Consider the following 25,473-nt stretch of genomic DNA (forward strand, 5'->3'; position numbering starts at 1 on the left):
CAGCATAAGGACATATTGTAGGTGGGGAAGAGAAGAACCAATCTCCAGGGCATTCCCAGGAAGTGTTCAGGTTTTGAAATATTTAAACCAATAACGTGTCAGCTGTAGGAACTTGAATGAGAGCAGCCTGAACATCCCTTTAGATTTGACTAAATACTTTCCCATGCAATCCCTACGACTATGTTGAATTAATTCATAGACACAGCAAGACAAAGGGAAAAAGACAAAGGGCTCACAGCATCTGTGTCTTTGTAAAGAGAAATAATAGAAACGCTTGTTTGGCGGTACTGGCTACTGGAACTAGGGCCATTATGTGTGCTACATAGTACTTTACCATGAAGCCACAGTCCCTGTGCCTAACTGGGGATTTACCACTGAATCATGCACGTTCCTCTTACTAGGAGAGTCTAGGCAGGTGCTGAATTGCCAAGTCGTACCTTTTACACCTTACTGAGGGATTCTAGGCAGATGCTCCACCACTGAGCAACACCCCTAGTTCCTCACTGAGATATTCTAGGCAAGCACCGTACAATGCTTTTAGTTAGCATGAATTATTTCATTTGGTAGAGTTCCCTAGAGAAGCAGAGCTGATAGAATGTGTGTGTGTGTGTGTGTGTGTACACACATTCTATCAGTTCTATCTGATAGCTATATATATATATATATATATATATATATATATATATATATATATATATATATCAGAGGGGATATACTAGATTGACGTATACAATAGGGGCTAGGAAATCCAGCAATGACTGTCTTCATACTGAGAAGTTCAAAACCAAGTAGCTGCTCAGTCCCCAAAGCTAGATGATTCTGGAATTTCAACCTTGTGCTGAAGACCTGGAGGACTTCTCAAGAGCCACAGTACATGTGGTGGGAAAGCTGAAGAAGCTGCCTTCTGATGTTGGTGAAGGATGTGAACAGAGGCATCAGAGTAGATGCCCTCACCAGCAGGAAGTAAAGACAGCCCCTAGAGCAGAGGTCCTCAACCTGTGGGTCGCGACCCCTTCAGCAAACTTCTGTCTTCAAAAATAATTATATTATGATTCGTAACAAAATTACAGTTATGGAGTAGCAATGAAAATAATTTTATGGTCGGGGAGAGGGTCACCCCAACATGAGGAACTGTATTAAAGGGTCCCAGCATTAGGAAGGTTGAGAACTACTGGTCTAGAAATGACTTCCTACTATGGGAGCAACCAAGATTAAATACCCCAATAATTATTTCCTATTTGACCACTAGACATCTTCTTGGAAAAAAAGTTTGTTAACGTCTTTTTATGACTGTGTGTGTGTGTGTGTGTGTGTGTGTGTGTGCTCACGTGTGTGCAGGTGCACATACAGGTATTGTATATTTGTATGTTGAGGTCAGAGGAAAGCTTTGAGTGTTGCTCTTCAGTTGTTCTCTGACATGAATTTGTTTGCTTGGTTGTCTGGGTTAATGTTTTAATGATTCTTTATATTTTATGTGCATTGGTGTTTTGCCTGAGTGTATGTCTGTATGAGGGGGCCGGATCCTCTGAAACTGGAGTAACACACAGTTGTGAGCTGTCATGAGGGCGCTGGGAATTGAACTTGGGTCCTGTGGCAGGCAGAGCATTCAGTGTTCTTAACCGCTTGACCATCTCTCCAGCCCGTTTGTCTGTTTTTTTGACACAAGGTCTCTCACTGGCCCAAAGCTCATCTACTGGGCTAGTGTGAGTGGCCAGAGAAGCCCACAGATGTCCAGAGATGTCCACAGCCCTATTGCTGGGATCCTAAATTGGTGTTTTTATGTGGGCTCTAGGGACTCGAACTCAGGTCCTCACGCTTGCATGACCATCATTTTTTACCAACTGTGCCGTTTTCCTGGACCTCTGTAATATATTGCCTTTTAATTAAGATGTTTTTCTTCTGGTTAGGCCTTGAGGGGTGGGCATCCTGGCATCTTTAGATACACGTTTCAGAGAGCTTAGTACCAATCTGTAGTTCGTCATTTCATTCTTTGAACAGTGTCTTCTAAACGTAAAAGTTTTCACTTCTGCAAAAGCACCGTTGATCTTTTATTTATTTATTTATTTTAATCTTTTAAGGATTGCAGTTTTGCTCTTATGTTTCACTCAGGATGAAAAGGGTTTTCTCCTGTTTTTCTCCCGGAAGTTTTCTAGCTTGGTCTTACTGTTTAGTTCCTAGGTTCTATTTCAGTATATGTTATGAGGTGCGAATTAAGATTCATTCTCTTGCTTGGGATAATCCAATTGCTGCAGCAAGTGTTTAAAGGATTATGTTCACCAGCAAGACGGTCTGGAAGATGAGAGCACTTTCCGCCAACACTGGTGGCCTGACTTTGGTCTCCAAGACCCACGGGATGAAATGAGACAGCTGATGTCTCAGGGTGTCCTCTGACCGCACACATCCAGTGTGGCACGCATGCCCCTACCAGCATAAGTATGCACACTCGCACACAATAAATAAACATAAAATGTTAAGAGAGCAGGCTAGATGTTGTCATCTTTGTCAAATCAATTGACTGGTTGGGTATGGCGACCCGGCATCTGTAACGTCAGAACTTGAGAGACCGAAGCAGGGGGATTGCCATGAGTTTGATACCAGCCCAGACTACGCAGTGAATTTCAGGTGAACCTGGGCTAGAGATGGAAACCATGACTCTAACAAATAAAATCAAAAAACCCAACATACCTAGGCATGGTGGCACCCACCTCTAATCCAGAACTCGGGAAACAGTGGCTGGAAGACAGCAAGTTCAAGGCTAACCAGGGCTACATACTGAGTTCTGAGATGGCCAGGATTACAGGGTAAAACTCTGCCTCTAAAACAAAATGAAACAAAATCAGAGACTATAATTTGACCTTCTAAATAATGTAGCTCAGTGGTAGAGCACCAGCCTAGAATCTCCCAGTGAGGGGCTGGGGTATAGCTCAGTGGTAGAGCCCCTGTCTAGAATCCCCCAGTGAGGGGCTGGGGTGTGGCTCAGTGGTAGAGCCCCTGCCTAGAATCCCCCAGGGAGGGGCTAGGAACACGAAATTTCACTGATAGAGCACTTTCCTACCATGCTCCCAGTTATTCCCAGTATAACAACAATCCTGTAAGCAAACTGAGAGGTTCTCTTGGTCAGATCTCAAAGGTTTCTTCTTCCAGCAAGCTCTTAATTGATTTTTGCTTACAAACACTCATACATATAAGCAATTAAACAGGCTGATAAAATGAAATCCTTGTCTCACCCAGCTGAGCATGGATCTCTCTCATACACTCACAGAAGGCCACCAAAGAGACATCCACTTTGTTTTCAGAGGCAGGGTCCTTCGCTGAACCTGGAGCTCAACAAATAGACTAGGCTTGCTGGCCACGAAGTCTCAGGGATTTACCTGTCTCTCCCTTCCCTAGGCTGGAAGCTGGGTTTTTAACGTTGGCTCTGGGGATCAAACTAAGGTTCTTTTTTTTTTTTTTAACAAGCAGGAGGAGGAGACTTTAATGCCATGGAAAGAGAAGACGCTTAGGGTGTGGTCTCTGGTAGAGGGATGCCTTGGCCCTGGTCTTGGGCCAGGAGACGAAGAAGCAAGGAGTGCAGGGCCCGACAAACAGGTGTGTACCCCAAGCGGCTCAGATGTAGGTAATCATACATGTCATGGTGGCTTATGGTGCCGTCAGAATGTACAAAGCCGGGGTCTGCATCTAAGAAGTGGGCTCGGGGGTGTCCGGCTAATGCTGCCCGAACCAGCTCGTTTACCTGTCGGTTTTTCTCCCGAAGTGGGTTGGGGTGCTGGCCCCTTGAAAGCAAGCCCAGCACAACCACCCGCGCCTGGGGCTGCAGCTTGTTCACAAGTTGTACAATGGCTTTGATGCCACCTGTCACCTGCTCTGCTGTGTGGCTGTGGTTGTTGGTGCCCACCCAGACCACCACGATCTTGGGCCGGATGTGTTCCAGCTCCCCATTCTCCAGCCGCCAGAGTACATGCTGTGTGCTATCCCCACCAATGCCAAAGTTAAGTGCGTGCAGAGGAGAGAAGAGCTCCCGCCAGATCTCACACTGGTGCATTAGCTGGACCAAGGAGTCCCCGATGAAGACGACTTCTGCTTCCTTGTCTTTGCTGTCTGCCACAAAACGTTGGTGCAGAGATACCCAGCGCCCAGCGCCCTGTACGTCCTGCACTGGCGTGGGCTTGCTGGCCGGATTCTTGTCCCCGCTCATTCTCAATACCGCAGCCCCTGCAAGGGCGACAAAGAGCAGGGACAACCTAGCCAAACTAAGGTTCTTATGCTTGCCCTGAAAAAGACTTTGCTAACTGCACAGTCTTCCCAGCTCCAAATGCGTTTTTCAAACAATGTAGTTGAACCGAATCTGTCAGGTTCATCCAACTGGGGCATTGCTGTAGGGAAGCCTACAGAAATCATAATTTTCTGAAAGATAATATCTCGACTCTCATGTAAATATAAAATGAACACGTGTCAAAGATCTTATTCAATTTATTCTTTAATGACATGTTAAGATTAGTTCAAAGAAAGTCTGAAGAGCTGGGCATTTAAAGATCAGTTTTCAAGGAAATGTTACAATGGGAATTTTTTTTTAAGCTAGATCTAAAAAAAATCTTTTAAAGTTCTATGGAGCATCAAAACATAATTTGGGGGTTTTCTGTTCTACCAGACAGAAAGTATTTGCTTATCTCTAGGATGAAATCTCCAAGTTAATTGTACCTTTGCATTTGTCATGGTTAGAATGTGCTCTCCCCTCCCCAGTTCATGGTTTTGAACACTTGGCCCTTGGTGCTGATAACGCTGTTTTGAAAGTTTTTGAGCCTTTAGGACAGAAGTTCTCAACCTTCCTAATGCTGAGACCCTTTAGTTTAGTGTCTCATGTTGTGGTGACCCCCAACCATAAAATTATTTCATTGCTATCTCCTAACTATAATTTTGCTGTTAGGAATCACAATGTAAATGTCTGATTGCAGAATATTTGATAAGTGACCCCTGTGAAAGGATCTTCATCCCCCCCATCCCCCGAAAGGAGTCATGAGAACCACCTTTAGAGGAAATGAGTCACTGGGGGAAGGTCTTGAGCATCTGTGGCCTGGCCCCACCCACTGCACAGGCAGTGTGACCAACTCCATCAGTTCCCTCTGCCCTAACTTCCCCACCACGGTGATCTATCTCCCTTCTTACACCGTGAACACAAATAAAATCAGACAAGGAACTAATACAACATAATAGGACCTTTGGGTGAACAATAACAAAAATGTATTCCCTATGTTGAATGGATCGGGGCCTCTATATGACTGATAGTCTATGTTCCTTGTATGGTTGATGTATTTCCAACTTTGCTTAATTTTACTTAATATGCAAGGAAAAGTTCAGCTTGGGGTATAAAAACTTCATGCCATTACATCCTTGGAAATCTAAAATAGTAGAATTGATCCTCACAATTGATTAAAAGACATCCACTTCCTTCTGTTCCAACTACAAAGCAACTCTGGGTCAAGACCAAGGTCAGAACACAGAAATTTCAACTCCCATCCCTCTACCCACGATGTCTGAAATACTATTTAAAGAAAACACTATTGGTTATTTAAGATGCTACCAAGACAGCCAGAATCAATAGAAAAAGAAGAGATGCAAAATGTTAGGTAGCTTGTGAGTACCGACTTTAGTAAGCTGCAATAAAACACTATGACCAACACCAATGTGAGAAGAAAAGGTTTGGTTTGGCTTACATTCTGTGGCCAAGTGCTTCATGGAGGGAAGTCAGGCCAGGAACTTGAGTAGAAACCACAGGGAAGGCTACTCACTGGCTCACTCTCTGGCTTACTGACTCAGGTTTACTTAGCTTCCTTATAAAGGTCAGGCCTACTTGCCTAGGGATGGTATTGCTCACAGTGGGATGGGTGCTACTATATCAATCATCTATCAAGATAATCTTTCACAGACATTGCCACAGGCCAATCTGCTCTGGGCAACCCCTCAATTGAGAAGACAGAGAGCTGTTGCTGATGCAGACAGATTGCCTTTTCTGTGGAGATGTATGCTCTGCTTCAAGTGTTAAACATCCCCCACCAAGACTTTTGTCTGTAAGTACTTGGTCCCCAGCCTTTGGAGAGGAAGGCATGGATGTCAGATCTGGGTGGGTCACAGGGGCGCACCCCTGAGAGTTATACAGGCCCAGCCTTGCTTCTGCTCAGAAATCTCTGCTTCAGTCAGCTACCGTGAGATGCCCAGCTATTCTAAGGTTTCCCCGTCACAGGCTGCTTGTTGTAGCTGCCTTCACTTTCTTGCTATGATGGGCTGAACCCTCCCAGCCATGAAATAAAATAAGCCCTTCGTTCATTGAGCTGTTTCTGTCAAGTATTTTGCTGCCACAGTGATGAGCAAAAGAATGACGACCATGTGTCCTGGGGCTCTCAAATGCGATCCATTGGGCTATTTACATGAGATTTATCGGGGAAACTGGGTCACATGGCTATGACAACTATAAAATCCCCACAGGAGCTCATTCTGAAAGCTGAACGTCTTGAGTTACTGTTGATGTAGCTGAATCTGATTCCATCTCCTGAGAATCAGAGGGCAGGGGTTGGGAGTGAACTGGAGTCCCAAGGCTAGAAAGGCCCCAAGGTTTTGCTAGAGATGAGGAGAAGAAAGCAGAGAAAGTAGAAGGGGAAGAAGAAAAAGAGGACGAGAGAAAATGAGGAAGAGGAGGAGGAGCTAGGATTCCCCTGGTGGATTAATTTTATGAGGTTCAAGCTTTTGTGATCCAGTTGGTTCCCAAAAGCTCTGCCTCAGAACACTGTTACCTGGAGACGCAATCCCAGCACACCTACATCTTCAGAACTAGCTCAGATCTAAACTATACCGCTTACCCTGCCTGCTGATGGAGAAGGGGAGGTGGGAGAAAACCCCAGAGTTTTTCTCAGTTCCCCCAACACTGGGAAAGGAACACTGTCACATTTTATGGTGTTCACACCTATCAGAACATTTTAGAGAACATAAAATATTTTTTAAAGAAGATGAAATATCTGTCCATATGATGGCAAAAAATGAATATGGAATATTATAAAGAAAGCAATTAATCCGCACTTAAAACTAATTGCTTAACCCAGTGGGTCTTTAAATTATTCATTAGTGCTATTTAAAAATAATTGCAGTTTATGAGGACAACCCAATATGGATTTCTTTTAGGAATAAAAATGAAAAAAATGTCTTTTAGAAAAATTTACAAATTGCTTACAGCTCTTAAAACAGGTCCAGTTTCTAGACCAACTTAACATTCTCATTACTCCCTTCTTCAATCTAATCTCGTTAGCCTTTACCATGCCAGTACTTCATGAGGTTCCCTGAAATGGTCCTGAACTCCTAAAGGAGGCTATGATAGACACAGTTGTAAAAGAATATGAAAGATGATTGATAGAGTGTTTGCCGCTCACCGTGAGATTGATACTCAGAACCTATGGGAAGATAGGGAGACCCTGAGAGGCACTGGCTAGCCAGGCTAGCCAATGATTCGGTGAGAGCCCTGCTTTCCAGGATCAGATGGAAGCAGTCAAGAAAAAAATGCGAATTGACCCCGGCTTGTATACATACACATGCATATGTGTTCACTCAAATGCACACACACACACACAAAGAGAGAGGACCCAATTTAAAAGTATCTTCACCTCATGTGTCTTCCAGGATCTCTCTGCTCTCTCATGTTACTTCCTGCTGCACACACACACATTTTCCTGTCTCTCTGTTTCTTTAGATCCATGGCTATTTTTTTCTTTAAAAAAAAATGGTAGAACTGGAAAGGACTTTTGTTCTAGGACTTTGGTTATTGAGCTGTATTCAGTGGTATTCCAGAAATTCTATGGTAGAATTAGGTTGCCGAGTTGCCAGAGCCCAGTAATACCCAATCCCACTCCCACTCTCTCCATGAGAAAAATTGTAACTTTATAAGAGGAAAGCGCCCTTCCTCTCCAGCCAGAATTCAAAACTCATTTTCATGGCATAGATGAGAAAAACAAACTGTAGAGATAGGAGATCAGGAGGCAGATTAAAAAAAAAAAAGGACCAGACCTCCTGTCGGGCCTAATTATTAATCTCCTCAAACTGGGCCAAGTTTATGGAAAAGAACCTTGGGGTCAAAACTGTCTTGATATAAATGTGATTTGTTATTAGGAGTGTAGCTCAGTAGGTAGATTGCTTACCTAGCATGGAGGAAGCCCAGGATTCAATCCCTAGAACCACATAAAGCAGGCATGGTGGTATATGCCTGTGGTCTCCAAACTTGGGAGGAAGTGGAGGCAGAAAGACCATTCAATGTCATTCTTCTCTACATAGTGAGTTTGAAGCCACCCTAGGCTACAGGAGCTCCTGTAAACATTTCCGCTAAATATGTAATTTCAGTCAGTTCCCATCATTTAGACTTCAGTTAATTCTTTTACTAAGACCTCTGTGCCTCAGTCTTTTCCTTTCCTAAAAGAGGAGGTGAGAGTATTAGCCTTCTGTAACTAGACAAAGCTATAACACATGAAAACTCCTTGTCTATAACATACACAACTGCCAGATGTACTCAGTAAACCACCCCCTAAGGGCTTGTTTGTGGTGACAGTTTGGGAAATCCTCCTAGCCTTCCTCTAAGGCAACTTTTGCTCACTGCCTTTGTGGCCGTGATGAATATATTAACACTGTGCTCTTGCACACTTACTGTGAGGCCTGCCACAAGCAGACACAAAGGAACTCTTGTAGGCTGCTATGTCACTGTTCCTCCTTAACCCCGGCAGCGTGAACCCATAGGTAGCCAAACCTCTTACAGTTCGTCTAGATCCATCACTCTCCCTTCTTGACCTCCCCAAAACCAAGCAAACTGCAGATATGGAGGCAACCCCACCAGATAATAAACTTTGAATGTTACACCATCTATTTGAATAGGTTTGAGGGGAAAAAGCTGAAATCTGGTTAAATTCACTGTTATTGTGAAACTCACCTAAAGTGGACATACATATCACTACCCTCTAAGGATCAGGGAACATTTGTAGAAGGAGGAAGAGTGTAAGAGTCGTAGGACAGGAAAGTGTGCTGTGAAATGTTGCCATTGTGTTATGACACAGCCATCAATGTCGTTAGCACACAGCAACCATGGTTACCTTTATAATGCATGCATAATATAGAGCATGTCAACATTCCATCATGGATATAGGAGCAGGAAGGTCCAATGCTCCCCAAGGGGAGAGAGAGAGAGAGAGAGAGAGAGAGAGAGAGAGAGAGAGAGAGAGAGAGAGAGAATGTGGTTTTTAAAGAGCTAAGTCATTACTATTTTGCTCATCACAATTTTCCATATGTTATTTATTTATTTGTGTGTGCATGTGTGTGGTGTATTGGGTGAGGGAAGATGTACATATCTGTGCATGTATGCACGAAGGCCAGGGATTTTCTTCAGATCTCTCCCTTTATATTTCTCCAATCTATTTTGGGGGACAGGTCTCACATTTTTTGCTAGATTACCTGACCACCAACCTCCAGAGATCCGCCTGTCTCTACCCACCCCCAGCACTGGAGTCCCAAACATGTGCCACCTCGTAGCCATGTTGCACAGATGCTGGGAATCTGAAGCCCTTAGGTTTGAGTGGCAGGTGCTTTACTGACTGCTATCTCCCTGACCTTCATTTTTATATGTCATTATGACTAATATTGTTTTCTTCATGGCTGAACTTGTTGGAAGAACCTTCAATTTTGTGTCTGAAACAAGTGTGTCCACTCTCTCAGCATCTTCCCATCCCCCAAAGCATATAAGGCTCTCTGAGCCACTTTTCCTTATCTTTAGGAGGAACTTGGGAGCTGATGTGGAAACCACATATGAAGAGACTGTGAAAGGCTCATCTCCAAACCAGACACCTGTATCATACTCCCTCCTCCTCCAGAGGCACGGGGGTCATGGTAGAAGGTGAGGGGGTAGGTGTGGAAAGACTGTAGGAGCCAGAAGTTGCTGAAGACAAGGGCACAGTGTTTCCTGAGCACAACAGGACAGTTACACACATGAATTCATGACAGTTTAGACAGAACTCACAAGACCCACCCTTAGCTTCTGGGAGGAGAGTCATTTTTTTTAAGGGTGTTGCTCCCAGTGAAGAATATATGGGCTATGTAAACTGGAACTGATGGGTTTTTAGAGAAAACCAGATAGGACACAGTCAGTTTTGTTGGTCAGAGAGGATAAAGTTAGGAAGGGTTGAGAGCGAGTGTGATCAAAATACATCACATAAAACTCACAAAGAGCAACAAAAATGAGGATGTGTCCTAATCAATAAGCAAAAGTGGCAAAAACAGAGAGAGAGAAACTGAGCCAAACACCAGCATTCTTTCTTCTTCTTCTTCCTATGGATGCAATGTGGCCAGTTGCCTCACACTCTTGTTGCCCTGTCTTCCCCATCATGATGGACTGAATCTCTTCAAACTGTGAGCCAAAACAAACCTTTTCTTCCTTAAGCTGCTTTTGTTAGTTACATTGTTGCAGCAAAGAGAAAAATAGCCAGTGCACACTCAGTAGTTGCAATTATCACTACTATTACCCTTTTTTTTGTATGTGGGTTTTTTTTTTTTTTGAGACAGGGTTTCTCTGTGGCTTTGGAGTCTGTCCTGGAACTAGCTCTGTAGATCAGGCTAGTCTCAAACTCACAGAGATCCGCCTGCCTCTGCCTCCCGAGTGCTGGGATTAAAGGCGTGTGCCACCATCGCTGGGCATATATGTGTGGTTTTTTGAGACAGGGTTTCTCTCTGTAGCTCTGGCTATCCTGGAACTAATAGGGATCCACCTATCTCTGTCTCCCAAGTGTTGAGATTAAAGGTGTATGCCACCACTGTGCACTTTATTATCCATATTTTAGAAGAAAACAAAACTAGATGAGCAAAATGAATGTGTCCAAAGATACATGGTCACTGGCAGATGAGTTTAAACTTTCTGGATCCAGTGGCTGTCTTCTTTACAGCCTCCTGGTGCAGTCTCAAGATTTTAGCAGTTGGTGGAAGAGATTACCATGATACCACAGATGCTCAAGACATATTTGAGAAACGAACGATGCAATGAGCGAATCAGCCAAAGGACACAACGTTAGGCATTTTGATGTTGACTCATTTTAGTCTCATTTATTTTCCTCTAATGCTGAGAGTGTGAAAATAAATCTCCTTTAGGTTAAGTTTGAGTTAACAGGTTTTTCCATTAAAAGGAATAAGCTCCCAGGAGTTGCACACCATCAATATTATTAAAAACAAATTTATGGAAAAAATATACTCTATTAGTTTTGCATTGCTAAGAATCAAATTACCTGACATAAATAACTTAAAGAAAAAATATTTATTTTCACCCACAACTCCAGAGGGGCCGATGTGTGGTTTCTTGGCTTTGTGTATGTGGATGAGACATCATGATAGCAGTAAAATGGGAAGAAGACAGCTTATGTCATAGGAAATGGGGATCAGAGAGTAAGACAGGGAGTGGACTAGGTACCCCAACAGTATGGTCCTTCAGGACTTCCTTACACTAGCTTCAACCTTCTAAACATTTTGAATATCCATCAGCTAGAGAGCAAGATGCCAAGACATGAGCCTATCAGGACATTTCATATCCAAGACACATTTCACAGAGAAAACCCTATTTACCTCCTGCCTCCCAGGGCTGGGAGGCAGTCACAGCAGGTCCGAGATGGAAAGATGTTTTGTGAAACATAAACCAACACGCAAATGCTTATGACTTATTAGTACTTTTCGTATTTGTTTTCTCTACTGAAGAATGCACTGTGTGATGGAGACTGGAGGGTTCCGTAGCCAAAAACTCTTGCTGCTCTTCCAGAGTGGGGTTCCTTGTACCCAAATTAGGGGACATCCAACCACCTGTAGCTCCAGCTCCAGAGGATCCAATGCCCTATTCTGGCTTCTGTGGGCAATGAGTTCATGCTCACACCCCCACCCCCACCATACACAAGCAAATACAAATAGTAAAAATAAATCTTAAAAAAATTACTATTCACAAAGCCTAACTTGGCTGCTAAATTTCCTTTTGCTCTAATACCTAGGGTGAATAGTTGATGAGTATGTTTATAAGATCAAATCAGTAGGATGTTAAGCAATAAATTTATTTGACAAAGGTAAATATTGCAATGAAGAGGTCCAGGTTTTTAGCATTCTTCGCCAAAGCAATAAATAAACAGAAGTCTCCCAGAGCAAAGATGGAAATACAATTATTCAGTCTCTCCATGTTAAATTTTCCCCAGAAATTGAAATATTGTTAGCAAACACAGATTTAAATTTTGTGCTCCAATGAAGTGAGAGATCTTGTTTATCGTTTTGATTTCTCTGCATTCTACCACAGGGAAATTATGTAGACCCTCACCGTACATGAAAGCAATACCAATAATTACAGAATTTGCTGCTTAACTTGAAGATAATTTTATGAATCTCTCCTGACCTGTTGGTTTGGTGATTGTTTGCGTGGCAGGGATCTATGTACTCTGGTTGGGTTGGAGTTGGACTCGAACCCATGACCCTTCTGATTCAGCATCCTGAGGGCTGAGGGTACAGAGGTATACTTCCCAATCCTGTGTGTGGCTAGTCCTAAAATCTGTGAGTCAATATATGTGAACAAATCCCCAGCCAATCATTCAACGCATAAAAAAAAAAATTAGTGCAGACAGTGTTTACTGAAGGGGCTTGTTACTTAAGATATTTAGATCAGGCTGGGATGAGCTAGTTCAGTCTATTAAAAAAAATGCTTGCTACAGAAGCATGAGGACCTGAGTTCAATCCCAGGACTATTGTGTGACACATTTTCTGGGAAGACACAACACATACATGCATACTCTTCCCAGTCAAGGAACCCAGGACAAACCAAGATAACAGCATATATATCATCATGCAATCTGGTTAACCAGAAACTACTGGGGTTACTAGCTAAAACAGGAGTGAGGAGTGGCTTATAGGCACAGGGATAACTCAGCCTGCACCATCACTGGCTACAATTCACAGAAGCAGCATCCTGGAGGAACCTCAGCTCTTGAGTCCCCTTCCTTACTAGTTTTTTTGCTGCTTCTCTAACCTTAGGCACGGCCCTGGTAAACCTTGTGAGCTTCAGCTTTCCCAGACATGTGAAGTTTGTTCAATACCAGCATCTCATGAGCCTCTGCCCTCATTCCTCGAAAGAATGTTTCAGTTCAGAGAAAACCGATATTCAGCAAGAAGCCACATGAAAGCAGGGCATGGTTGCACATACTTGTGATTCCAGCACGAAGGAGGCAGAGACAGTCAGATATCTGGGGATGACTGATCTGTAAGCCTAGCCAGACCAGCTGGTTCCAGACCACCTTTTCATAATAATAATAATGATAATAAGATGAATGGATGGCACTCCAGAGGATGGTACCCAAGGTTGACCTCTGGTTTACATATGTATGCAGCTACCTATGACTCTGTACACAGGAACATTAGCACACACATGTATACACACACACATACACACTCTAAATTTTAAAAAGAGACAGTGCATCTGTAGACCGAGGGTAATTTTATGCAGCATATTAATAACTTTGCATGTGAAACCAAGTCTGTGCTTAGTGACCCATCAGACTTGCAGCACTGTGTTTGTGAAAAGGTTTGCCATTTTCTGTAGGGAGCCAGTGAATTCCTGAGTGAGCATGTATTGTTTGGCATGGGAACAGCCATGCCAGGGACCAATGTCTAATTCCTATGGGCATAGCGAAGGCTTCCCCAGGAGAAGCTTGAAGGGATGGCAAAGAGTATGATTTACCCAGAATGCAACATGGAAGATAATGTCTGCTACTGAATGGCATGGGTATCCTATGGAAGAGGTTGGCATATTAACAGATGTGAGAGCTAATGACAATGCTCACTGCCTAGACCCTCTATATTCTCTATCGTGTGTGTGTGTGTGTGTGTGTGTGTGTGTGTGTTCATGAATGTGTTTGTACGTATCAATGCAGGTGCATGTCTTTCTTGGCATGTGTATTGAAGTCAGAGGACAACCTTAGGTGTCAGTCTTCTATTGCCTGGTTAGAGGCAAGTTGTCCTGTTGCTCATGGCTGTGAGCACCAGGCTAGCTAAAGGCCATGGGATTCTGGGGATTCTCCTGTGTCTACCTCGCAAACCACCATGGGCACTCTAGAATTACAGGTGCGTGTTACATCTTCCAACTTTAAATGGGTGTGCCAGGGATTTGAACTCAGATCCTGAGACTGAACTTTCAGCAAGCCCTTTCACTGGGCCATCTCCCCAGGGCCAGCATTGTTTCCTCTACTCAGTGCCAACCGTTCCATCGCCCTTGTATAAAGTGTTTCACACCTTCATGGAGTGGGTGAAGATCACATTTTCGAGTCAACTGCAGACATGAGCAGGAGAGATAAATAGAAGGTGAAGATAGATGTCAGATAAAGTCAAGGATAAAATACCAAATATGAGCATTGCCTAGAACCAAATACTCTGTCAGGATCCCAGGGGGAGTAATTCTGAAATCGCTCAATGACTGTTCCAGCTGGAACTTATTTTACTTGCTTCAATCCCATATTTAAAGAATCGTTAGGGGCTGCAAGGGATCACTTAGATTTTTCGCTTATGCATAACTAAATTTTATGAATAAAAATGGCATGCTTTAATGGTATTTGAAGTCTCAAGTACTTGCAGAGGTCTGAAGATATGTCCTTCCACCATAGCAAAGGTCTGTGACTCAGTGTCACTCAATTGACACAGTGGCTCTGGGAAGAAAGGGTAGTTATTCTCATATTAAAGATGAAACAAGAGATGAGCATCTGAGTCATTTGTCAAGGAAACAATCTAAGGAAAGGAATACTCATGGTTTTCCTTGTCCCAGCCTCCATGTCTGCCACATAGCAGACATTTGGCATGTGGTCTCTGGTGTGCGTGGTCCCTGGACTTAAACATAGACATCACCTGGGGACTTGCTATCAACACAAAATCTCAATCCCACCCAGTCCCCATGACTCTGGATATAAGATTCAGTATGCGCTGTTGCAATGAATCTTCCAGAAGTTTCTAAGCAAGCTCTAGCAGGCTTTAGTTATCTAGACTTTACCCAGACTAGAAGGGGTCTCAACTGAGGGGTTTCCAAGGTCATATTGCCCGATAGCCACGTCAGTGAGAGATGATCTTGAAAGATGATTGCTGTGGGAAGGCTGAGCTCACTGTACTCTGGACCACTTCTGTTTGATCCTGAATGCATAAGGTCCTGGACTACATAAGAAACCCTGGTAGAAATATATTTACAACCTTTATGGCAACTGCATTTTTTCTTTCTAAAAAAAAATGATGTTTCCCCGTGTGTGTATGCACCCCTGCACTCCTGCCAAGGTTTGCATGGAGGTCAGAGGACTCCTGGAGTCAGGAGTCAGTGTTTCCTCCTCCACCGTGCAAGTCCTGGGGATCAAACTCAGACCACCAGACTTGACAGCAAACTTGTATACCCATTGAGTCATCTCACCGTCCGTAACTGACTTCTCCCATATTAATCTTCTTGCCTCGTTCTTCTTGCTCTGCTGGATGCTGTGACACGAACAGCTTTACTCTGTCATAACCTTTCTGTCATGATGTTCGACTTTACTATGCACGCACAGCAAAGAGACAAAGTGATCACGGACTGAAGTCATGAGCCAAAAGAACTTTCTTTTTTTTTTTTAAGTTGTTTTACTTAGATATTTTGACATGGTAACAGAAAGACAATTGACAAAACACCTTCCCATATGCTAATTCTCAAGCAAGCATGAACATGCAAGTGTGTGCACACATGCGTGTGTGTGTGCGTGTGTGTGTGCGTGTGTGTGTGAGTGTGTGTGCGCAATTGCATGTGGGAGCTCGCATTCAAACTTTGCAATTGTTCCTCAGATGTCATCCACCTTATTTTGCGAGACAAGGTCTCTCACTGGCCTGGAACTCATCAAGAAGACTAGGCGGATGAGGGAACACCAGATAATCTTCTTGTCTTCGCCTCCGTGGCACTGAAATTATAAGTGTATACTATCATACCCGGCTTTTTGTTTTAAAGGAACCCTCTTGGTCTCTGGTGCTCTATACAGTCAGAGAACCTGCTCTCGTAACGAAGTATAGACATGATCCCTGAAAATGCAGTCTTTTAGTTTCTTCCCTTTATTCCATCAATGTATTCATGGGGTGTATACATTCATATGTGTGCACACACACGCGTGTGCTCACATGAACGTGTGGAGGTCAGAGGACAGCTTTAGGGAGCTGATTCTCTCTGACTTCCACTGTGTAGAACCTGGGGTAGACATCGGGTCATCAGGCCAAGCAAAAAGCATTTTGATCTGTAAGCCATCTCACCGGCCCTTTGTGTTTTGGTTTTCCTTTGTTTGCGTGTTTGTTTGTTGTCTGTTTTGGGGGTGCACACTAGGCAATTCCTCTGCCTCTAAGCTACATCTCCAGCCACTCTTTGTTGTTGGTGGTTTTGTTTTTCAGCTTCGGTTCTTGGGGATCGAACTCAGGTTCTCGTACTTACAAGACGAGCAACTTTACTGGTTGAGCCATTTCCCCAGCCACTCATGTCCTAATTCTTCAAGAAGCCACACATCCTCCAAGCAGCCTCGGTCAGAACTCACACAGAGCTGAGCGCCCACAATGCCTCTCTGTGTGGCAGCGCGCAGGATTCCAACCCTTCCCTGCGAAGAAAATGACAGGCCACGTTTCCCTCTTCCTTCCTTCCTCCCGCATTCTCTACCGCGAGGGGCCACCTGGGAAAAGGAAATTCCATCTTCTACAAAACCAGATCTATTCTTTGTCCGTTGCACAAAACAGTGAAAGCCCGAGTGAATTTTCCCACATTGGCCAGCACTTTAGAAGCTTTCCATCAGCGCAAGAATAAAGAGGGGACAATTTCCCTCGTGTCTGTTTACTGTGGCCGTAGCACCGAGAGAAAACGATTTCAATGTATAAACGACTGAAGATGTTTTTGACATACAGCAAGCAACAGGCTTTGGCTCATTATCTAGAATTACAGCTTGTCTGAGATGAAAGGGGCCTTCAGGATCATCCACCAGGCCCTCACTGGATGAGTTACAACAGTTTCAGAGATCATTTATGAAGCCACCACAGCAAATGTTATGTAAGAGCCTGGGGAGATAATTCTGGAAGCAAAGTACTTTCTGTGCAAGTTTGAGCACCTGAACTCGGATCCCTGCTGCCTACTTGAAAGCCAGCTGGGTGGCAAGTTCTTACAATCCCAAGCCTGTGGAGGTGGCAAGGGGAGAATGGCTGGAGTTCAGCGGCCAACCAGACTAGGCAAATTCATCCAACCCTACTGGAGTTGACGGGACTAGAACTAGAGAGGGTCAGCTTCGGGTAGTACCACAGGATAGACAACAAAATGGCTGCTGTGGGGTAGGGGCGGGGCAGCAGTATGAGCAGATGCCATCCCCGTGAAGCTGGTTCAAGGAGTGCAGAGCTGTACAGTCATCAAGAGAATCCTGCTGTCTAGGCTTTAGGAGGATTCGCCAGCCGCACCCCTGTAATCCCAATACATGGGGGAAGAAGCAGGAGGATCAGACGTCGAAGGTCATCTTTGGCTACATAATGAGTCTGAAGCCAACTTGAGCTGCATGAGACCCTGTTAAGAAAGAGAGAGGGGGCTGGGTGAGTGAAGAAAGTGTAGGATATGTATCCTAACAGGACTGATAGAAGAAAAGGGAAGGACCCAGGGACCCTATAAAACACCCAAGTCAGCATCCCTCTGGCAGACCACCAGCCTTAGGGCCCCTCCCATCCCAAAGGGTTAGAACTGTGACTTTTCTCTTTGTGGCTTGCTTTTCTGTCTTTCCTGGCCATCCACTTCTTTGTGTGCACCAGGGAATGACTTTGGCAATGTCCCCAGACAATCATCACCAACCCTGTTACAGTTTTACACCACTGCAGGGAATGCTGCTTCTGATACCATTGCTTCTCCACCATGGCGACCCAAAATCCCTCTAAAATCATGAGCCAAAATAGACTTTCTTCCCTTGAGGCGCTCCTGTGGGGCATTTTGTCACAGGGACAAGGGACCGTAGTAAATGCCCCCTGTGCCTGCCGAGGAGGGTATTGAAGGCATAGAACTCTGGGAGCTTGAGTTTAGCATTTCAGATTTCCAATGGGATTTCCAATTCCTTCCCATTAGACATGGCATTGCAAAGATCATATTTCTCTTTGTGTTTTCACTGCCAGGAAATCCTTCATCAAATTCAATAAATCCTCCTCTCTCCCTCCTAAGCCCTCATCTTGTCTGTTTTCTGTGAGAGAGAACAGCTGGTTGTTCTTAGGACAGCAAAAAAAACAAAACTTTAAATCTGCCCACTCTAGCACAATGTAGGAGTTCAGATAGTTCAGCGTCAGGCGTCTGAGCGTTCATTATGTTCCATTATATTCTCCCACACCAGGGCTGATGGGTGCAAAGCCAAGCTGACTCCGGCTAAACATTATGGGGGCAGGGTATGGGGAGGAAGCAGTGAGCAATCTAAGGCATCCCCAAAGGGTCATCACCTCACAGGGGTTCATCACCACTCCTCAGCCTCACCCCTAACACTTCATGTCCACCCACCACCGCCCCTCCCGGACACCCACAAGACACACACACACGCACACACTTTGTGTTAGCCCTTTCTGCCACTTTCTCTGATATCTTCCCACCCATCCCACCCTGCCCTGCCCCTTGATTCCTTTATGGCCTCTTGGGTAAACTAGAATGTTCTTACTCTCTTAGTCCAAAATGAAACCCTCTCCAGTACAATGAATTTTTATGTCCTTTTGCAATTATGTGTTTGTTTGTTTATTTTGCACATACAAGATCATGCGCCCACCCATGTGACAAGCAGAGACAATTTGCAAGAACCAGATCTCTTCTTCCACACTGTGGGTCTTGGCAGCAAGAACCCTGACCTGCTAAGCCACCTGGCCAGTCTGATTTGCATCTAACTTCCCTTTTGTTCTGATTTGAGTCTCAAATGCCCTCCACAGTCTTGTGTAGCAATGCTTGCTTGCTCCCAATTGGTGGTGTTATTTTGGGAGACTGTGGAACCTTTAAGAAAATAGGTGAAAACAGGTCTTTCATGAAGGATTCTTAGAAGATGCTATCTAGCCCCCAGGGATCCCCGAGCTTGCTCTGTTTCCTGACCCCACAGCTATGTGACAACTATCCTCCCCGGCCCCCCTACACTCTGTGCTTTGTTTGGTTGTTTTGTTTGCTTTGTATTATTTTTTAAATGTTTGTTTGCTTTTGAAATAAGGTCTTGCTGTGTAGCCCAGGCTGACTTTGAACTGGCCTCTATTTTGTAGTAGTGATTGATCATCCTGGCCTGGTAGCCAAGGTAACTAATTAAAAAGAATTGTGATAGTTAGGTCTATGGGAATAGTAACTAGGATATTGATACTCCCCAGAAGGAGGAGGAAGGGGAGGGTCACAGAAACCTCATCTGGGATTCCAGTTTTTATGTCTTTCTTTCCTCCTCCAGTTGCAAGGGATCTTGGGGGATGCTAAGCAGGAAGTAGAGGTTATCTGAGAGAGTACTCCATATTGCAGCTTCCACGAGGTCCCACTCCATCACCGTAACTGGATGAGACTTTGCGGTGAGGCAGCTGCTTTGGGGGTCAGCAGCTCTCACATGCTCTTGGAAGTAAGCCCAAGAAGTTCATCAAGCTAAACTTCATTGGAATTGTACCTTGGTCTGTTCCTGGTGCTCCACCTGGGGTAGATAGGCATCTGTTGACGTCTCCCCAGAAACAGTTAATATAATATATTATGCCTTCTGGATACTCCCATTTCCAAGCTCCCACACACTTCAGCCTCCCAGTCCGCCATACCTGCAAAGTAAACAGATGGAATGGGGAGAGAGAGAGAGAGAGAGAGAGAGAGAGAGAGAGAGAGAGAGAGAGAGAGAGAGAGAGAGAGCCTTCCCTGCCACCTGGCCTGGCAGAAATGAAGATATTCTAAAGAGATTCTATGTCCTCAATCTGACAAGCAGACTCTTGACACAAGGAATGTCTCACCAAAAACTAAGCGGAGGAGGGGGGTGATTTCCCCAGGAATCTCATGTCTGGAAAAGGAAAAGCTGCCAGCTAGATGGGGACTTTTCTCTGGGGAAAGATTTACAACTGTCAGACCATCTTATAGATTGAAACTGAGGCCCAGACTTTGGTGGGTTAATGGTGGGCAGACCCACACCTTGACCAGGACTGCTTAAATGTGCATGTCCTGCACTCTCTATTTCAATTTTAATCTCACTACATGACCCTAAAGATGGACTTACGGAGTGTTCCTGGATCTCTCTGTCCCTCTTCTCACTGTGGTCACGTGGAACAGAGTTCCTTGTTCTGCCTTTTGCTATTACTTTTGCTATTTTGATTGGCTTCTCAAGAACAGGTGGCTGAACTAGACTTCTTGGGGCCAAATTTAGTAACCCTGCCACTGTGAACTGATACCCTCTGAAACCATGAGCCAAAATAGGTCTTTTCTCCCTTGATTTGTTTCTATCAAGTGTGTTGGTCGTAAGGATACAAAAGGGATTAACAGATGGAGTCCCGGGCCAGGGCAGCTCTGCACAGTAGGTACTGTCTCCTTCTGATTGAGACATCTCCCCATGGGTTAAGTCAGGGATGTACAACCCCACTCATGTCCACTAGTAACACCCTTGACCCTGCCTGACAAATCTTCATGACCATCAGAGAAAGAAAGAGTTTACTCTTCATTTCTGCAGAACTGGCACCAACCCCAAATAAAGACCAAATAACCAATGCCCTGGTGGAGTACCTTGTATAGCCCCAATCACAAGTTCCTTCCCTCCCTTCACCATGAGTGGGCAGTTAAACTTTCTGACCCACCACCACACCTTTCCTCATTTCCACGTGTCCCAAGGGAAAGGTGTTGAAATTTGAATGGGTAATGCACCCTATAGGATTCTGTGTTTAAACACTTGGTCCCCAGTTGGACCAACTGTGTCCGGAGACTATGAAACCTTCAAGAGGTGGACCCTTAGAGAAGGAAATGCTTAACTCATTATAGCAGCCTGTCTCTACTTCTTTGCTCTCTGTTTCCTGCAAATAGACCCTGGCCATGATCATAATCTAAATATATAGTGAATGTGTATGATCTAGAGCTGGCCTGCTTCTTGCTGTAACAAAAAGCTGCAGACTGGGTAATTTACGAAGAATAGAGTTTGATTTAGCCCATCGTTTTGGAGATTGGGAAGGCAAAGATTGTGTGCTGGCCCTTGGTCAATATTTTCTCGTTGTCATATGGCCTGGAAGGGAGAGCTACATACCATGGCAGAGAAAGTCTTTGAATCAGGGCACTCTTCTTATAAAGCCACTAGCACCATCAAGGGGATCCATCCTCATGAACTCACATAGCTGCCAATATCCAAAGGCCGCGCCAAAATGCCATCACCATAAGGCTTTAAGGATTGAGTTTCTAACACATGAACTTTCTAGGAGACTCATTCAAATCACACATCACATATGATAATAAATTTGATGTTCTAATAGAAACAAATCATAATTACAAAATTACAGATTTAACAACAACAAACCTAGCTAACTAGAGGCCCCAGCCATATTGCTAGAGTCTCTTTGAGGACTCAAATCTAAGCAACCTTGGTCTCTGTGGTTCTTCTGGGTCCCTCCTGACTCTTCCAAGATATCAGCCCAGCTGCTCCTTCAAATGGGACATCATCAGAAACACTAGCTCTCCTAAGTCTCTGAGCCATCCCTTTCCTGATTCTCCACGTGTCCCCAGTAAGAGGTGAGATGGTCCCCACAGACTCATGTGTTTGGACACTTGGTCATCAGCTGGAGGTGCTGATTTAGGGAGATCCTGGCACCTCTACAAAATGAAACTTTACCGGAGGAAGTGAGTCACTCGGAGGTGTACCTCGAGCTTTTATAGTAGCCTGTCCCCACTTGCTCTCTGTGGCCTGCTCCCTGGATGTGGGTGCAATGTGACCAGACTCCATTGTCATGCCTTCCCTGCTCTTGGACTGGGTCCTTTCTTCAACAATGAGCCGAAACAAACCCTTCCTTCTTTAAGTTGCTTCTTGTCGGGCATTAAATTACAGCCATGAGAAAAGACACCAATACAAGTGATCTGGAGCTGGGAACTGGCCAGTGGATCTCCTAATAAGATTCTGATCTTACATGGAATAGAGAGGGCAGTAATCCTTAATGAGGAGAAGGTCCCCTTGAGCTTACAAGATCTTTCTCTCACACCAGCTTGGGCAATTACTGTTTCACAATTAAATTCACCCAGGAAAACAGAATCAGTACTGTGAGGAGTACGTAACCAGAAAAGGACAAAAGCCACAAGGCAGGCAATTCCCAGTGATGTCAGCAGAAAATTGCAAGGGAGGGACTGTGAGGCAGGTGAGTCCCTGAGAGAGGCTCTGTGAGGCAAGCACATCCCTCAGAAAGATTCCATGAGGCAGGTGCATCCCTGGGCAAGGCCCTGGGGTTTCAGTGTTGCACAGGGATGTTGAGAAGTGGAGATGTGACTTTGAAAACCATCGTCTCCCTGCACACAGAGCCGGGACTCCTGGGTCAAGTCGAATAACCCCACAGAGTTCACGCAGCCCATCTTCCCATTCATTTTTATTGGGTACACTAAGAATGTGGTACTAGATTTTCTAACACAAAAATAAAATACATAGGTTGACAATTTATTAGGTGATACGAACATTGTTTTCAGCTGTTGAATAAAGTATCAATGGTCTCTTTGACTTTCTCTCTGTCTCTCTCTCTCTCTCATACACAGAGAGAGAAGGAAGAGAAGAAATAGCGTGCAAGAGTCAACACACCCAAGAAGATTCTCTTTTCTCTGTGTATTGCTGAGGATAGACCCTTGGCCTTGTGCATGCTGAGCAAGCACTCTCCAAGTGAACTATATCTTCAGCCCCCGATAAAGGATATCATTTGGAGTTTAGGGTTTTCTCCATTTTGGTTTGTTTAGGTTCTAGGACTCAACCCAGGTTCTCTGGCATAGTAGCCAAACATTCTTCTACTAAGCTATATCCCCAGCCCCGAAATTTTGAAAATAAATCTCCTAGCTGCTCAACTTGAGCAGGACATTAAGAGTGTCTTTGGACACTAAGACTCTGTCAATAGCAAGAAGGCTTTCAGGAACAGTGTTTAGTTAGAGAATAAAGACCCCGCCATGCTGGGAACTATGCAGAAGGAATGCCTGACATAGAAAATAGGAAGTCCACCACTGTGGGGTTACGGGAGAGACTACTATTAAATTATTCTTATAGTCGTGGGTGGAAAGCAGTGGCCAAAGAGCATGCACCTGAGTGGCGTCACTTCTTCAGTGAGGAGGCCATTGGCTGTCACAAGGCTCACCTCACAGTCAGCCTCTTATCAGAGAAGGTCTGAGAGGGCGAGCCGACATCGGGCCAGGGCATATTATACAGAGTTTTATACAGAACTGTCAATCCTCTAAGTAACTAACTAAAAACAGTGTTCATTTCTGTTGAGTTCATGGACCACTATGATGGCAGAAGGGAGATATAAAAATACCCAGTTGGACCTTTTCTTGGGTATGACTCCCCCCAGTAGGTCATAAGGTTTCATTTCCTTGAAAGAGGTAGACCATTTTCTCTGCTATGTAGTGTCTCTCTCTGTGTCTCTCTCTGACTCTCTTTGTCTCTCTGTCTTCTCCCACCCCCACATCACAACTGCAAAGAGGAGCCCACATTGAGCAAAGCAAACCACACGATTTTCCACACCAGAGCATCAAGGCAGGGATCCACTGCCGTTACTTCTGTTCCCATGTACAGAAGCAGAGACCCAGTCCCCACTACATATGGGGCACACGGTTGCCTGTAGGCTCATAGAAAGGGGGGTGGGGAACGGTAACCAGGTGGGGCACCCCAAACCTAGAATAACCCCAGAAGCCTTTAGAGACCACAGCACTCAAACTCCAAGCATCCATCTCCGTGTACCTGAGGCGTCTATCATATTTGCAAATAAACTTTGGCTTTGTTCTGCTCTGAGGGCTTGCTCTGTCTTTCAGTTCTTTAGCTGACCAAGAAGAACCCACCGTGCTTAGCGATCGTCATTGCTCTGATTGATAAAGGATTTGTTACAGGCTCATGGAAAGGAAGCTGAGTCATATCATCTTCACATGGGATCTTCTGAGCGAGAGTTCCAGCACCGCGACCACAAACAGCAAGGGTGGGGCACCGAAACAGGAGAGCGAGCCTCGGCTTGGAGGGAGGATTTCGTTAGGAAAGACAGCCATCATGGGTAGCGTGGGACTTTCCATGTGACGGGATAGGATGAGGATCCTGAAGGAAAAGAATTTATCTCTTAATCCAATTCCCTTCCATTCTGAGGTGTAAATGGAGTCTCTGACTCTTTTTGGTTTTCAAGGGCAAAGGAAGGTGACTTCCATGTCATATGACCTAGCCTATATAGCTAGATGTCCAGAAATCACAGGACGGGTGAGAAGCCATTAGATAAATGTCTCTGAGCTAAAGAGATGGCACAGGCTTCTAAGAACCCTTACTGCTCTTGTTGAGGACCCGAGCTCAGGTCCCAGCACCCACATCTTGGTAGCCAACAACTGCCTGAAACTCCAGCCCTATAGGATACAAGGCTCTCTTCTGGACTCCACAGACCACCATACCCGCACAGGTGCACACAGATACACATAATGTAGAAAAGAATATGCCTTCAAAACTACAGTTAAAATTGGAAGTTGTCTTGAGCCTGGGTATGAGACGGGGGGGGGGGGGGGGGGGGGCTCACAGTTGCCAAGGGAGAGAGACACTTCAAGGCCACAGCATGCCTTGTTTATCAGCTCCACATCTGCCCAGAGAGAGAGCCGCGGGGGTATGTGGCCTGGTTTCCCGGCAAAAGAGAAGCAGCTAGAGAGAGCGTGTGATCTAACACCTGTGTCAAAACAATCCCGACTTTCATTCATCTTCGTGAAAGCCAAGCCCCTCCTCCGAAGGCATGTTTTACAGAAGCTGGCAACGGATATAAATTCCAGGAGGGAAGACATCGCGTCTTACTTCTATTTTATTTCCGCAGGCTCCCGGGATGTGATTGCTCCATCAATTCTGCAAGGCGGGGCGCCAGGGAGAAGACAAGCAGAGGAGACACGAGGTAAAGTTATCAGGGAAAGGTGGGAGGTCTTAGAGAACTGTTCCCTCATTTCCCTGGATCGTTGCTTGCTGGGAGCATGATGAATCAAGCAGGGGTAATGGCTGCAGAAAAAGATAGTCACAACGATAAAAAATAAAAGCTACCAGGGCACTCCCCATTTTACATGATGTATCTTACCTCAGTCTTTCAATTATCCCATGTGGACTTCAAAGATTACACACACGCAAACACCGCTACTCCTAATAAGTGTTCAATAAATGATCGTTAGCCTGATTGGTTCAGTTTCCTCTAGGTCCCTCTGTTAAATCGTGCAGACATCTGCTAAAACTTTCGGGTTTTAACCGTGTG

At 44.7% G+C, this 25,473-nt stretch overlaps 1 pseudogene; it reads right to left on the reverse strand.

The window, feature by feature from the left end:
* Positions 1-3,459: 3,459 nt before the first annotated feature.
* Positions 3,460-4,240, reverse strand: LOC142840708 (platelet-activating factor acetylhydrolase IB subunit alpha1 pseudogene; annotated as a pseudogene).
* Between the last annotated feature and the right edge of the window lie 21,233 nt (positions 4,241-25,473).

This window comes from Microtus pennsylvanicus, chromosome 1 (genome assembly GCF_037038515.1).
Source record: "Microtus pennsylvanicus isolate mMicPen1 chromosome 1, mMicPen1.hap1, whole genome shotgun sequence".
NCBI lineage: Eukaryota > Metazoa > Chordata > Mammalia > Rodentia > Cricetidae > Microtus > Microtus pennsylvanicus.